Source organism: Convolutriloba macropyga, chromosome 1, assembly GCF_964194025.1.
Source record: "Convolutriloba macropyga chromosome 1, txConMacr16.3, whole genome shotgun sequence".
Taxonomy (NCBI): Eukaryota; Metazoa; Xenacoelomorpha; order Acoela; family Convolutidae; genus Convolutriloba; species Convolutriloba macropyga.
Genome location: NC_134468.1, coordinates 20,398,474 through 20,414,135, shown reverse-complemented (window position 1 = coordinate 20,414,135; position 15,662 = coordinate 20,398,474).

Sequence of the window (15,662 nt, the reverse complement as noted above, 5' to 3'; positions counted from 1 at the left end):
CTGAGAAAACATTGTTTGAACAAAAATTCGCTTTATCGGGAGTCGTTTTTTGTTCACAAGCGGCAATTTCACTTTGATTTTTACTGTTTTTTTCAGTTTTTTGGATCGCATTTTTTTCTAAGTGGTTTTTCCAATCCATTCGTAGTCCGTTCTAGGTCTAGTTTTCTGTTTAGTCAATGAAAATTCTTTGAATTGTACGTCAGTACTTGTCCTGCTATGTTTTTTTATTTCGTCTTCAATATTTTTGTTATGACCATATTACGTCACAACCTTTTTTTGTTCATTATTTCCTGCAATTTCACCTGAAACGCGTGCTTGATGTCATTTTTCACTCTTAGTGGAGCGAGCTTTTTGTTGATTCGCATAATTAAATTTTTGGTCACACTTGACTTACCTCACTCTCAAAAATGACTTCCTCTAAGTGAAACTGAATTTTGGTTATTTTAATTCAGAGAGATATAGTCATGTGGATGTGTCACTCTAAATGAAGGTTATTTAAGATCAGCTGATAAAGGCAGCTATAACTTAAACAGATTCTTAATCAAATATAACAAATTAGCCTTCAATGAAAACACTATTTTTGGTCTGTTTTTTCATGAGACTGCAGATCTACGAAGCTATTGCGGCTATATGCTGGCAATCTGCCATCTACTTTTACAATGTTCTCTTTTTTTAGGGATTTATCGAGGTTTAAAATTTTGGGAATATTAGACGTAATTCAACTGCTTTTTTTCAGTTTTTCGGTTTTTTTGACCAAATTTCCCTAAAATATGTTAAAATTAGTAACTGTGGTGTTATCAATTTTCTTCGCTAAAGATAGAGAAGGTTTGCAGAATTTTTCAATTGAAGTCTTTTGGCTAGAATGCATGCCAACTTTTTCAAAATTCCGACTTTTCGTCAAAAATTAATTTCTTTTTAGCCTACTTGCTTTGATTTTGGTGGGAGTAGACACCTCAAGACTATGACCATTTTTTTCTTCAGCTCAAAAAGAGCTAGTTGTAACTCTCGATGGCTTTATGATTCTTCTGGAATTATAGTTTTGGGAATTTTTTGCAAATTTAAACTCGATAGATATACAGTTTGCATTATTGTTTTCAACATACTGAAGAATTTTGTTTAAAATTGATCTATTTCTCAACAAATTGAATAATTTAGTGTTTTGTTAGACGCACAGCAATATCTGGGATGACCTTGTTCTCGCCATGAATCCTTACGATAAATTTTTTCAGATTTTAATGGGACCTCCTTTTCAAAATATTTCCGCTATGTGAATGTTTCTTATGTAAATTACTGACAAGCATTTTAAATCAGGGCTCAATTAATGACAGATACTAATTAACATAAAGAAGGTCTAACTAGAATTTTTTACGGTTTCAGAGTCAAGCTTATGGTTTTTATGGCTCTGATCAATTGTTTTCGTAAAAACTTCGACTACTTGAGATTTGCTTTCATTTGTTATACTTTGTAGCCCAATGACTTAGTGTCCCCAAACAAAGGTCCTGTTAGCTTTGTTAGGAGGTATAAGTGAACCTATACCGTTCTTTCAGTTGTTATCTAATATCGGTTATGACTTTGAACATAATTGTTTTATGGAAGTATCGGTGAATTTTTTAACTTTGCCACTATTTTATCTTATTTCTCTCAACATTGGGCGCAGTTTGAGTAAAAACAAGCAGAAACCGATTTTTTGTGAGTTTTAGAATAATCTCGGTAACGGTTTTATCTTCAACTAATAGTTGTTCTGCTAAGCGTTTTCATTTTTTTTTTGTTTTTGAGCATAATTGCATGTTTTATGAGCTTCTTATGTTTCCTTGCCGACTTATCACATTAATGACCAGTCCAATTGTTGACAGGTCAACTAAAAGCATAGTAGAGGAAAAGCACAGCGTTGGAAAAAGGCGTATCTGGATATGTCATTTGTTTCTGTTGAGTAGTTTTTGGGACGCAGTTATATCGCTAATTTTTGTGTTTTTTTGTTTTTGCCTGTATTTGTCTTTCTTTTTGTTGCTCTACGCCATATACCTGATAATGATAGGTCTCAATTGCTTCCCCAGGACGTATAATTCAACCTAGTTAAACTTTTCAGTTTATAACTGTTTGTTTTAATGACTTCAAATTGATTTTAAGTTTTTTTTCAACTCTCCCATTTTTGCTTTCGTTTTTGTCACCATGTAACTCAATCTCACTAATTAGAAATCTCAATTAATTTTGGTGATTCAGTTTTTTGTCTCGTTTGCTCATACGTTGTGACTGATTTTTTCGACCATTTAGTCTCTTAAAAAGTTTTCCAGATTTCTATACTGTTCAGTTTTTGGGCTTTTTGTTGTCATGTCTATGTAGTCCTTGTTCGAGGAGGACTCGTTGATGTTAAGATGAGGAGAAAGGGATGATTTGCAGTTATTGCATGTAAAATGTGATAATTATACTGCTTTGAACACTGTGATTTAAAATTGTTCGAAGTTTTGACGTCTTTATTTATTTCTTGTTTTTGTTGGGTCCTGACTTAGTCTCATTATTAACAGGCCCAATTGGCTACCTCTGGTGTTGCAACTCGATCCAGGGCATTTTATTTTGTTGAAATCTTAAGTCGGTTATTACTTTTGAAAGGATTGTTTTCCAAAACATTATTCTTTTTCAAGCTGGAAGTACCTTTAAAAATGAATCATTTGCAATTCTAGCAGCAACCCTTTTTGAAAAATTTCAAAACGCAAAAAAAAACTTTTTATTTTTTTTTCAGTTTTGAGTTCGATGCAATTAGCTTACTTTTTAATCGGAAATTAATACTCTGTGGGCGGACTACATAGCTTCTCGAGGCTTTTGGTGAAATATTCTTTCAACATGCATATCTCTAGCAAAGAGATCTGAACCTGGTACCACTAATAAGTTTCTACTATTCCAAAAACAAAGGCAGTTTAAACGTTGTCCCTGGAGGGAAAGTTCAGGTTTAAATTTTTCACGTTGCTGTTTTTTCACATTTCATGGTTAGTACGTAAGACACCTGTAAAATATGAAGAATAATTACAGTCTCAAATACTTTTTTAATCAGGGATAAATTTGTAACGAGTTCACAAAGTCTTTGTTGCCGATAATTACCCCCTTGATCGCTGACTACTTTGCTTCCACGAATTAGGGTCGACGTTAGTGTGACGCCGCTTGTCTTTCGCTCAGCAGCTGTACTATCAGTGTCTGTGCAGAGATACAAAAGAGGTAACTTTAGAAAGCTCCTGAACAAAGGTAACAAAACTCCAGTATAGACGTCTCGTATTTGTTTTGCAAACAGAAAGGTGATGCAGGTTTTAAAGTTCGTTTTTTAGCATTTCATAATTATATACAGAAGTACTTGAAACTACTGATTATTTTGAGACTACTGAGAGCAAGTTTTATCAATTAACATAGGTTAGATTCTTTAATAAGTTCACTTGACCGCAAAAATGTGGAAGCCATAATTGTTCCGACCCACTTTAGTGGGGGAGGAACTATATACTGAAATAAGCCTAGCCTTTTTGTTCAGTCAAATTTGGCCGATCGAAATTCATCGTAGAGAGCTATGAGTACTATCATTAGAAAGCCCGTCCAGCGTAGAATATGGAATTAAAGAGACTTTTTTGATTTTCGCTTTTTTCATGGAGTTAACAAGGTTCATATGTTTGAATAATAGACGTATTTCCGTTGTCTTTATTCACATTTTCCGGAATTTTCGTCTATATTTTTGTCAGTTTTGATAACATATGTTAAAATTGTTTAAAAATTGTTTTTGGCTTGTTTTCTGAAGATAGAAGTGTCGATACAATTTTTCATCTAATTCTTGTTTCAAATCTTTTGGTACATATTAAAAAAGCCTCTTTTTAATCGAAAACTGCAAGACTTATGTCTACTCAAGAGAGGGTTAATTTACCTCTCCGCTCTCTTTGAACGCCTTCTGTTTCGGAAATTTTGCAGGTTTTTAGCTAATATATCTCAAAAAAAATTATATGAACAGTATCATTTTTCTTTGATTTATATATTTTTTGTCAAATCATCTGTATTCATTAAACTGGGAATTATTGCATGTTCTTAACTTGCGAAGAGTAATAGCAAGGATAGTTTTGGTCTGATAGTGTAATTCTAAATTCCAAAAATTTTATGGATGAGAATCAGTGGCTGTCTTTTTTCTAAAAATGTTACCGATTTTTTGTGTTCGTTACAGACAGAGCAATTCATATCCAGGCTCAATATTGAAAGCTCCAATACGCTTCTTGAACAATTGCCAATTATTGTCGTCAAAATTTAGTTGCAAGCTTTTGATGTTTTGACTTTAAACTCATTTGCTTTCAAAATAAACAAGGCAGAGATTTTTCACTAATTTTCACTAATTGTTTGGTCAACTTGCAGCTTAATACGGAGCTCAAAAGTCAGAATGCATCTTCAGTTTATTTCAAATTGAATCTCTATGGCGGCTTGACGCTCTAAGTAAAGGTTTTCTGGCTTCAAAACTACTAGTTTCACAAAAAAAAATTGATTTTCGAATATTTGCCCTTGTTTCAGGTTCTATTTTTCTGGTCTTGTAACAATATCAAATAATGAAAAGGGCACTTATCGTTTTATATGTGTTCAAAAAAGAATAACAATTGAAGTTACAATTTTGCAAGGAATAGAACATGGTCTTAACTGTTTCGACACCGTTTTCTGGAAGAGTTTAATGGAACCTATTTAACTTTGTATCTAATTGCCTTTTTTCTTGCAGTCGAATGAGAATTTCAATTAATAAGAGCTCTCAAAGTTATGAAATCTTGCCATTGAGGAATATCTGATCCTATTTAATGATTTTAGTTGTTAGCTAATGTGTTTCATGACTTCAGAGGTAAATTTTTCAAGATATGTGAAAAAAATTTTGAGCGAGTGACAATAATCAATGTTCACATATCACAATTTTGCGTCAAAAGTAGAATTTTGCGTCAATTGGAGATATATTTGTAGGTGAAATAACTATGATTTTAATAGCGTCGACAACGGTTTCTCGCAAAAAATTTGTTTTTGTTTTTAATTTTGTCTGTACTTGAAGCTAGTTTTGCAAACGTGGAACAAATTCTGCAAATAGGCAGTTCTCAGTGGCTTCCATGGAGAATAAACAAACATGTTAAGGCTTAAAATTTTTCAAGTTACAGCTGATAGATGTTCATGACTTTGAAAACAGTTGTTTTCACAAAAAGTTTTAAGCCTTGAGTCTTGTTTTTTTGTCTTTTACAAGTCTTATACAAATCAGATGTCATTTTTTTGGCATCGAAGGAAAGTGCATTTAAAAAACTCGTTTTCTGAAAACAAATTCATTGTTTTAACGGCTTCGACGCCGGTTTTTGCCTACAAATATTAGTAATTTTTTTTAAAAAATTGTTTTTGAGTTTCTTTTTGTAATTTGTAAACGCAAAACATATTTTGCTTAATGACAGGTCTCAATAGCTTCCGTGGAAGGAATGAAGGAATTTTTTTAAAGTTTGAATTGATAGCTGAAGGTCACGAATTGGAAAAATATCGTTTTCAAAAAATTTATATGTTTCTTAACTTTGCGTCGTCTGTTTTTTTGTTAACTTTTTTACTTTACTTATTTTTGTTAATTAGAAATCACATCTCGCACTATTGGCGTCAGAAAAATGCACAGTTGAACATATCTTGAGTTTTTTTTAGCGAATTGATTATGGTTATGAAGCGTTTGACACAAATTTTTTGAATTTTTTTTAAAAAATTTTTTTGTCTGTATTTTTGTCTGCATCCGATTTACAAAAAATACTTTTGTAAATCGATGATTTACAAATGTATTTTTTCAAGTAAACGATATCTTTTCATATCTAAGTGCTTTCATTATTTTGGAAACAATTGCTTTCAAAAAATATGAGCGTAATTTTTTATGGTAGCCGCTTTCGTTGTTTTTTGTCTTAATAATGTCAAATCTCCTCGGCCTTCTAAGCGATAATTTTTAGTCCACTGAGTGATTTGAGTTGAACGCATTTTTTTCGTACATTATTTAATTTCGGAAAACACTTGAAATTTTAAAAGTTTTCTGTCCCATCCTTATTTGGTAGACAACGAAGCCGAAATAAGGATGAGCGGGGTCGGAACATTATGCGCGAACGCATATCACCGATCCTCCTTGCTGTCTATTTTAATTTCTAGAATTCAAAAAATCAAACAGCAGAAACCAAGTAACTGCTATTTGCTTAGGTCGCAAATTCAGTCAACGCTGCTGCTTTTGGAACTCTTAGCTAAGAAAACACTTAGCATACTTTGTCTGCTTGGGTCTCTCAAGCTTTTTACGTCCAGTCTACATTTCGGCTTTGCTGATCAATTTGTAAAGTTTTAGTGAACCTCTTAAATCAACTTTACCTTGAGTGGTGTAAATTCATTTATATGTTTCTAGAGAAGTACTTGAGAATGAGTGTTTTTAACAAAAAATGATTACTTCTTTGCCAAATTTTCCGCAAATCTTTTAATCTGATGTTGGAGCATGTTTGTGCTTTATTTAATTTCTTCTTACCAATGTGTAGACTTTAGAAAACAAGGAGGCTCGTTAACGTGCGTTTGAACATGATATTCCGACCCGAGCTCATCGACAATTTTGAGCTCATCTACAATTGTCAACCAAATGACGAGATAATCAGAAATAGAAGTTTGAGTTAAAAAAGTCTTTACAAAATTTAATAACTTCAAACGTTTTTAAAACCCTTAGCCTTCAAAAAAACATTTCTTAACAAATTTACTAGAAAGGCATTATAAATGGACCTGCATTTACTCAGACTAAATTGTAGAAACGAACTAAGTTGTCAAAAAACTAAAAAAAAACACAAAAAAATTGCGAAAACACAAATTATTGAAGCCATTAAAATCAATAGTTTTTATCTGAATATTGTTTCTCTTATTTCAATTGTTGTTTTTACTAAATCACGTATAGTTATACTGCACGATTAAATAAGTTAATTTGGTACTTATTAGGAAATAATTGGAATCTGTTATTACGCGAATATGCTAAAAAAAAACAGAAAAAGAAACACAAATATTGACCACTCACATAACTTTTATGAAAACGAAAATCGTCCACGAAACAAACACATCAGTTAAGATATAATATCAATAGACATGTTTATTTTTGAGTTAAATGAATTGAATGGGACCTCTCAATGATGAGTGATGAGAGTAAGTTACAAGTTGACAAAAAAAAACAACAAAAACCGAAAAATTCAAAAAAAAATATCAAAAACTTTAAGACTATATGCTAACAAACTGACTGCATCGGGAAACACCAATAATTAATTCTCAATTTGAAGCTTATGAGACCTCTCACTGTTTTACTCAGCACAAAAAAAACTAAAAAAGAAACAGTCAAAGAGTAAAGTAAAAAAAATTCAGAGAGAAAAGTGTGGGAGCCATATAAACGTGATTTTTAGCAAAATGTTTTGTTTTTGATTATTTTTATAACAACAATGTCATGTTGTTTTGTTTTTACAAATATGACTTCAAAATTAACGAATATGATACAATCTATCAAAACCACGAATTTTTTGAAAAAAAAACACATAATAACAACGACAATAATTTTAATAGCTTTCATCGTATGTCAATAAATACTCTAAACTATGCCACGATGGGAGGACTATGTTGTTTGTTACTCTTATTTTATCAATAAGACAACACAATAAGTCTTTATGATAATGAAAACAACAACAACAAATACAGGCAAAAACCAAAAATTCAATAGAAAAAAAAGAGAAGAAACTTTCGAAGCCATTTAAACAATAAGCTTTTCTCGAAAAACTTTTTCTGCGATCCATTGAACAACTTCATTAGGCAAATGGGAACTATCAGTATTACGATACTGTTTTAGGAATTCAAAAGGAACCAAAACACAGAAAAAAATATCCAAAAAAAATTGAAAACTCGTTGTATCGAAGTCATAAAACCAGTAGTTAGAAGTCAAAAATGACATCCAAATAATTTGCGGTTGCAGTAGAAAAGAGGTCCTTTGATTACTGAAAATGACTGAGAGTTTAAAAGAAAGAAGTTTGAGGTCGGTTAATTTTCAAAAAAAAATTTGAAAATTTATTTTTTATGTCTTAACAGCCACTAGCTGTCTAGTCAAAGCACTAGATAGGTTCACTTAAAGCTCAATAGCGAGCCTATTGCAGTTTTAGTCAAGGATTCTATGTCATACGACTACAATAAACTTAGTAAAACCTCAAAAAGGAAAATCAAAGTTCAATAAAATTTTCGAAAACTCAGAGTAGAAGCCAAAAGAAAACAAAAACGATTCCTTCAAAACGGATTTTTTGTTCGTTGGGCTTCATTTGACTGTAACTGAGGATCTTCATTAACGAAATCTCGATATGAATAGTGACTAGTCTATAAGTGACTTTAAAAAACAAAAGAAAATGCGAAAGTTTTCTGAAAAAAAAAGCTCTCAAATTTAATTCTAGTTTTTTTTATAGTAAACTTACCCATGAGACCAAAACTAGCATTTTTGTCGCCTATCGTCTATTAGGAATGCAAATTTGTTTCTTTTAGTAGCATGAAAAGTAACCTTGAATTAAAAGTTTTACAGAAAAATCTCAATTTGAACGAAAATTGTGCCAAAAGTTAACAGAATCATGCCAAATATTCTATGTTCACACAAAATTTTAAAACTCGATAACTCCTCGAAAAAAACGAAATTCAAAAAAGTTTTAAGAGTTCGAATTCTGCGCTGGACGACCCATCTAATGATACCACTCACATTTCCACATTTCTCTACGATGAATATATCGATAACTATCCAAAATTGTTTGAAAAAAACCCATTTGAGTATATAGTTCCTCCCCCCACAAGTGGGGTCGGAACAAATATGTGTGAGCTTTTGTTGCAAATCGTCATTACCTTCAGAAAATACGACAAATGTACTATTGTTTCATCGACAAAATAAATTCATTGAGATATGAGGATAAACGGTAACAAGTGAAAATAGAAATTACCATTTCAATTGAATAATTGTCGGTTTGCTTTGTATTCTAACCCTATTAAACTTTTTGAATAACTTTTTGATAATTGAGGAGATGACAAGTTATGTACAGTTGTATATTAGTGACTCCAACTTTCGTTTCTCGAACGAACTGCATGTATCCAGCACAGTGTTTCCTCTCTCTGTTCAATTATTTCATCAGCGTTATGAAGTTTTGCTAGAAGGTTGAGAGATAACAACCTAATGAACTACGCATGAGTTAAGCGTGACATAGCTTGAGAAGAAGCTCTGATTGTTCAGCGTAAACTTGGCTAGAGAAATGAAACCTTGAGGATCAAGAATTCCCAAGTTCGCGAGCTTAAGACCAATTTGTATAATGTTCAGCACACTAGGCTCGCAAGTAAGAGATGCTGGATCGCATCCAGTCCTGGTCCATTTTCACAGTAGTATTGAAATCTGCTTCGAGAGTTGATATAATTTGGAACGTTTTATCAATTTCAATTTTCAAATTTGATAAAATTTGACAAATGAAATTTAAATTGATTTATTTATCAGAGTGAAAAAATAGACGTTGCTGATCATGTTCGAAACAAGAATTTTGATATCTGTTGGTATTCAATAAGAACCTTTGGGGAGGAAAGCAATAATCAGTTCTCAACACAGATAGTCATTTTACAGATAATCAAATCTCTCAATTTCATTTTTTTCTTTTTCATGTGGCCGTTCAGCTTTATTGGACCAAAAAAAAAAATTGGGAAATCGGAATCCAGCTACTTGGGATACGAGATAAATGTACAGCAGCCTCTAAACGATCTATCAAAATATTCACCTGGGTGGTATGGAAGCAGTCAAACGCCACAGTCAAACAAGTGGCAGTTGATTTGCCAGTCAATTTAAGTTTCTTTTGGCAGCGTGTTGGCAATATTGCTCAAGATCTCTAAATTATGATCAGAAAAGAAAATTTTGGAAGTGATGTTTTGAATCCGTCATTTTTGAACAAAAACAAAATCATTGTTCCAATTTGATTTTGTTCTTCATTGATGTTTTTACGAATTTCCAACGCTGAAAAATGGAATGTTTAAATTTTTAAGATTACGGGCAATTCAGTAGAACAATATTTTTTAAATTTTTTAATCCTTTTTTCTAAGGGGAGTGAAAGGGAGAGTTTTGTAGCTTAAAACTTGAATTTATTGAAATATGAAAAAGTAATTTTGTTTGTAAGTAATAATCTGCATTGTGTAGGAAAAGGTTGCTGTTATTTTATTGTTGTTTTCATGTATTTATGTATATCTTTTATTCAAAAAGAGATCGAATAAACTAGAAAACTGAATTATGATAAACAGTGGGAACGGGAAACTGTTGATCAACAACCTTTTGATAACTGTCCGAGTTAGTAACCTCTTCAGGAAAGTTTTCGTCCATTATAAACTGTGTATCTCGTTGTTGATGATGCAACAATTCAAGAAGGCCAAAGCCAATATTACAAAACTTGAAACTCTTCCCGCCAAAAAAGTGGGAACTTGACTTCGTCCAAATAACACGTGTAAAACAGTAACTCTCCGATAAAAGAGACTGAACTTAACATTATCTTACTGAATTTACATTACTAGAAACGTGTTCTCTACACATAGAGTACATAGTTTTTTTGGTGATTTTTCTGTGCGAATTTTTTTGCAATCCTTCTGATAAACATATTTTTCTTGCTCACAAGCATCCCCCTTTTTCCGCCCGCTCTATTGAATATAATTTGAGTTTTTTTATGACAATTTGGTGGTGGAATTCTAATTTACACAGTTACAGGAATTCTAAAAGATTTACTTGTTGGCGGAATTCTGTCTTGTTGGTGTTCTATGACAATGGGTATTCTATGACAATGGATGTTCTTTGACGACATTTTTTTTACTATACCGAAAAAAATCAAAATCTCTGACATTTTTTTTGGAAAATATAGGTTTCAGTAGTCACCTAGAGAAGGCCATGACATTTGTTTTTGGTTTCAGACGTTACTGCAGATGATCGCTTTAGGTCTCAGAAGTTACCTAAGAAGTCCCGTTCCCCCTTAAAAAAACATTGATTCAAAAACTGGTATTTTTCTCACCATAGGTTGAGCAAAGAGGCAACTGTTAGTTTTCTGAAAGTTCTGGCAATATTTCAAACTTTTGGACAAAAAATAACTGATTCTTTTGCAACTTTGCGTTAAAAAAGAGTTGATAACAGTTAAAGCTCAGGCTCATCAAAATAAAAATCGAGTGTCGTTTTATCTTGTTAGAAAAGGACACGCTTGCTAACAAAAAAGCTGCAAAAAGGTTTTGATAGAAAGGTTTTACCTTTTCAGAATCAGATATTAAAGTTTGTTGGAATCTTTTTCAACTTTTCGCTTTTTCTTTCTTGACCAATGGCTGCAATTTTATTGGAAAGAAAAGCTCTTTGCTAGTTTAAAACAGCAGCAATAAATTCATTAAGCAAAACAATAATCTTTTTGCTGCTTTTGCTAAGTAATTGAAAAGTGAAAGCTACTTGAGCCAGAATATTTAAGACCAATTGATCAAAAAGCAAGCTGATAAGCAAAATCATTTTGTACGCTTCCTGCAATTTTCCAACTCAGATAGCAAAATCTTGATCAATACTTATGTCAACATAGCTTTTACAAAGCTCAGATTTTTCTTTTAATTTGTCCTCTGTCTCAGCAGTTACATTTGAAGTCCCTTTTTCCCTGGTTACAGACGTTACCAATTAGATGAAGGAAGTTTTTTTTCCAAAGTTCACAGTAGTCACCAACTGTCACAGTAGAAAAACTGGTTTCAGACGTCACCTTAAAAGATGATGAAGATTGATGATTAAAGACATTTTCATATGTTACCTTCACATAAAAGATTCTTCAGTTTGGTGTTCAAAACAGCAAAAATAAAAGAAACAGTTCAACAGAAAAAATCTTACTACAAAAAAATTTCTTTGCAAGCTACCTAATTTGTGTTCAGTAGCTCATGTTGCCTGAACGCATCGCCTTTTTCCTAATTACGAATTAACTGATGTTTTTTTTCTATTCCTTGCTCAGACACACTTGCTTAGGGTATCTTTCACTTAGGGAAAAAGAAACATCTGGAGTTTAATTGTGAGCAACTAACAAAAGCAAAAGTCCTCGGTCTAATGTAACAATTATTTAGTCATCCTAAGTTTATTGATCAAAAATTCATAAACAAAACTATTAATTATTTGAGTCTGTTGAAAAAAAACGGTCTACGTTCACACGTTCGAGAGTTTTCCGTTTTTCTCAAACAAAAAATCATAAAGCTAGGTTTAGCTTCAATAGGATAGTGAAACCGATTTTGGAGGGATTTCCTTTGGGTAAAATTATCAAACAAAACACAATATTAGATCTAATTGTTGAATTGGTGTTGGGCATCTCAAACCCCTTCAAAAAAGTTGCGCCGCGAGGAAAATTTCCAGCCGTTTTTACCTATCTCCAATTAGTAAGAACTCGAAAAAGAGAAAGAGATCAAAACAGCAAGATGACAAAGAAGAACACTCAGAGCTGCCAGATCGCACTGAACATTTTTAAGATGTCAGAATTGAATTTCAAGAGTCAACTGGATCTTCTGCAAACCGCAATTTCACTGAGAAAAAGTTTTAGAACGCTGACTCTTCTAATAGACAACATCAAGGAAACAAAGGAGGAACTGAGAAAAGCCGCTGAAAAAGTTTTCCTCGAAAACCCTCATCCAAGCAGAGTTTCATCAATAACAGAAAGACAGTCAAACTTTCTCTCGAAGTTGCAGATCTTCGAACATGAAGTCAATAGCCTGGATGACGACGGACAACTCAGCCAGTCGTACACACGATTACGAGTTGACATTAGCGTCAGTTAGAAGTGCAGCTCACGCCTTCTTGAATCCAACAGATCATCGCCAACACGAACCGAGAAGTCAACACAGGTGGTTCAGGACAACACTAATGAAGTTAAAGCTCTACTTCAACCTCCACCAATACCTCCCAGGACAAAGCCTTCCCTCTTTTTGCCAACAAACAGCAATACACAACCTTTGTTATCAAAATTTCTGAGAACTAGTCAAACCTTCCCAGCAAAAAAGTCCAAAGCGAACCAACAACTGGATACATCCACAAATCCGTTTGCCTTTGACACAATTCAAACTGACGAACTGAATCCCAACGCATCAGGAGCCATCACATTACTTCCAACAAAGCAACCAATAGACGTTTCGTTTGGGGTTGATGTAACCTCCAACAAAAATTTTATTGATTTTCAAAAAATTCAAACGTCAACAGCCACAATCACAACTTTTGACACAAAACAACATAACACCAACATTCCAAATACTAAACAAAAAGCTGAACATATTTCAGGATATAAACAATGTTGAGCCTAACATAACTCAACAACAGAAAACACCCGCTGAGGATACTTACTCGCAGACGTGTCAATTTGGCAATGAAATTAGTATTCAGAACAAACCTTACAATCAGTTTCTTGTACCTAACAATATTGATAACATGTCAACTTTTACAACTATCTCCCCTAGTGCCATTCAACAGGTAACAAGGCCATATGAACAACCCCAGGAACCCTTTTTATTAATACAAGCTCAACAAACTGATCAAGTACTTTTGAAAAACCGTGAAACACAGATCGGTTTAGAAAGTTCTACTGCACAAAACCAATCGGAATTTCAAATTCTTTCCACTACAAGAGATAATTTAAGTGGCAAACAAACAGTGCCAGCAGTTGTCAGACCAAAAACGAAAACTCATGAACCGCAACTTGACTCAGGAGAACTTGACATCAATGTACAAAGTCTCAAAGAGCAAGTGTGTCATATTCAAACTCAGAATGTACAGCAAACCGCCATGAGTACAGTAATGATTCACAATTATCAGTTTCCTCTTGGTACTATGGCAGAAACTACGATTCCTTCAAAAGTAAGGAACAGTTATCCCACAGTACGGTGTCCAATTCTCAAATGAATACTCAAATAAACCCTGGTACTTCGCAAATCACAATGACGTCAAACGAAAAGGGGAATAATATATATGATGCAAATGGAGAGCTGTTAAACCAGCCTTTTAACATCGTGATCTCAGTTGCAACGAGGAATATTGCGCACAATACAGAAGATCAGATAGCTGGAAGTTCACAGTCTTGGCCGAATTTACACCAGCAACAGCTCCTCGGCAACCACTTTGTTCGCAATGAGATTGAGAATAACATCGAACCAAGTCATTTTGTACAACCGTACAGGACAAAAACAATGAATGACTGTAATTCTGCATCAGTGAACCAGTTGATATGTCTACCAAATTCAGACAAAAAGTACACAGATCCTATACAATTGAACCACAGACCCCCTGCCACAACAATTTATAACAACAGCAATAACTGCCAAAATATAATTTCCCAATCGCCTGGTCCAACAGTTGCAATGTTTAATGATAACAGCAACCCAAAATCTTCGCATTTTGCTTAATTACCGCAAAGTCTGCCACCACCAGTTCCAGAAAACCTAGGCAAAAACTACATTGCCAACAACGTTGTAAGTAACAAGCAAGCCATCAAACTACCAACACTCTCACTGCCGCACTTCAATGGCAACCCCCTGCGATACCATGAATGGATTAACAATTTGTTTTCTATGGTTCATAATAATACTGGTATACCTGACACACATCGGATCACATATCTCCAAAACTCAGTGTCTGGAAAAGCAAAGCAAATCATTGAGTCGTACTCCTGTAACCCAGCGTATTATGAAACAGCTCTAAATGAACTGATGAACCATTTTGGAGACCCAAGTGTTGTAGTGAGCGCCTTTATAAATCAACTCGAGTCATGGCACGCCACTGATTCGAATAATAAAAAATCATTTGTCGCATTCTCAAATTTTCTGAAGCGCTAACTTCAAACATTTGAATACCTTGGCTTCCAGGCAGACCTTCAGAGTTCCACATTGCTCAAAAAAGCGAAAGAAAAAGTGCCTTACAATATTTTGTTAAAATGAACGGAACATAGGCTCACAACAACAGCTGAACCAGCTTCACTTTGTTCCTTGCAACAGTTCTTAGAACTTCATGCTCAAATTTACGATACCACCAATCGCGAGCAAACCTTTACGTCATTTAGACAACAACAAAACAACGTAGACTACGTCAAAGACTTTAGTGTTCCGATGGCTCACTATAAACCGTCATCACAAATAAATAACTAAAACTTATTTGGCAAAGACAATTTCAACGCTGTTTTGCAGCCTGCAATTAAAACACAAATTACCACTTCTAATAGGGAGTGGTCATCCTCGGTAACTATCTCAAACAACGCGAAAGCTAACGGAAAACTGCAAAACAACCGACATTGCCCCCATTGCAATAATAAAGATTTTTTGGCAACTTGTCCCGACTACCAAAAGCAATCACCACAAGATCGATATAAAATCGTTATCAAAAACAAATTGTGCACGAATTGTTTGAGCAATAATCACCTCAGACAAAATTGTTCTTCACAAAAGAACTGCCAGTCCTGCAACGGCCGACATCATTCTACTCTACAGGACCCTTCAAAACAAGTGAAACGACCGCCATCAGCATTCTCCGCAGGGTCTGCTCCATTTAGTCCTACACAGCATTCATCAAATGAAATGTCACCAAGCCAAAACATACAACAACACTGTTGCTATGGACAATCTTTTGGTAAAAT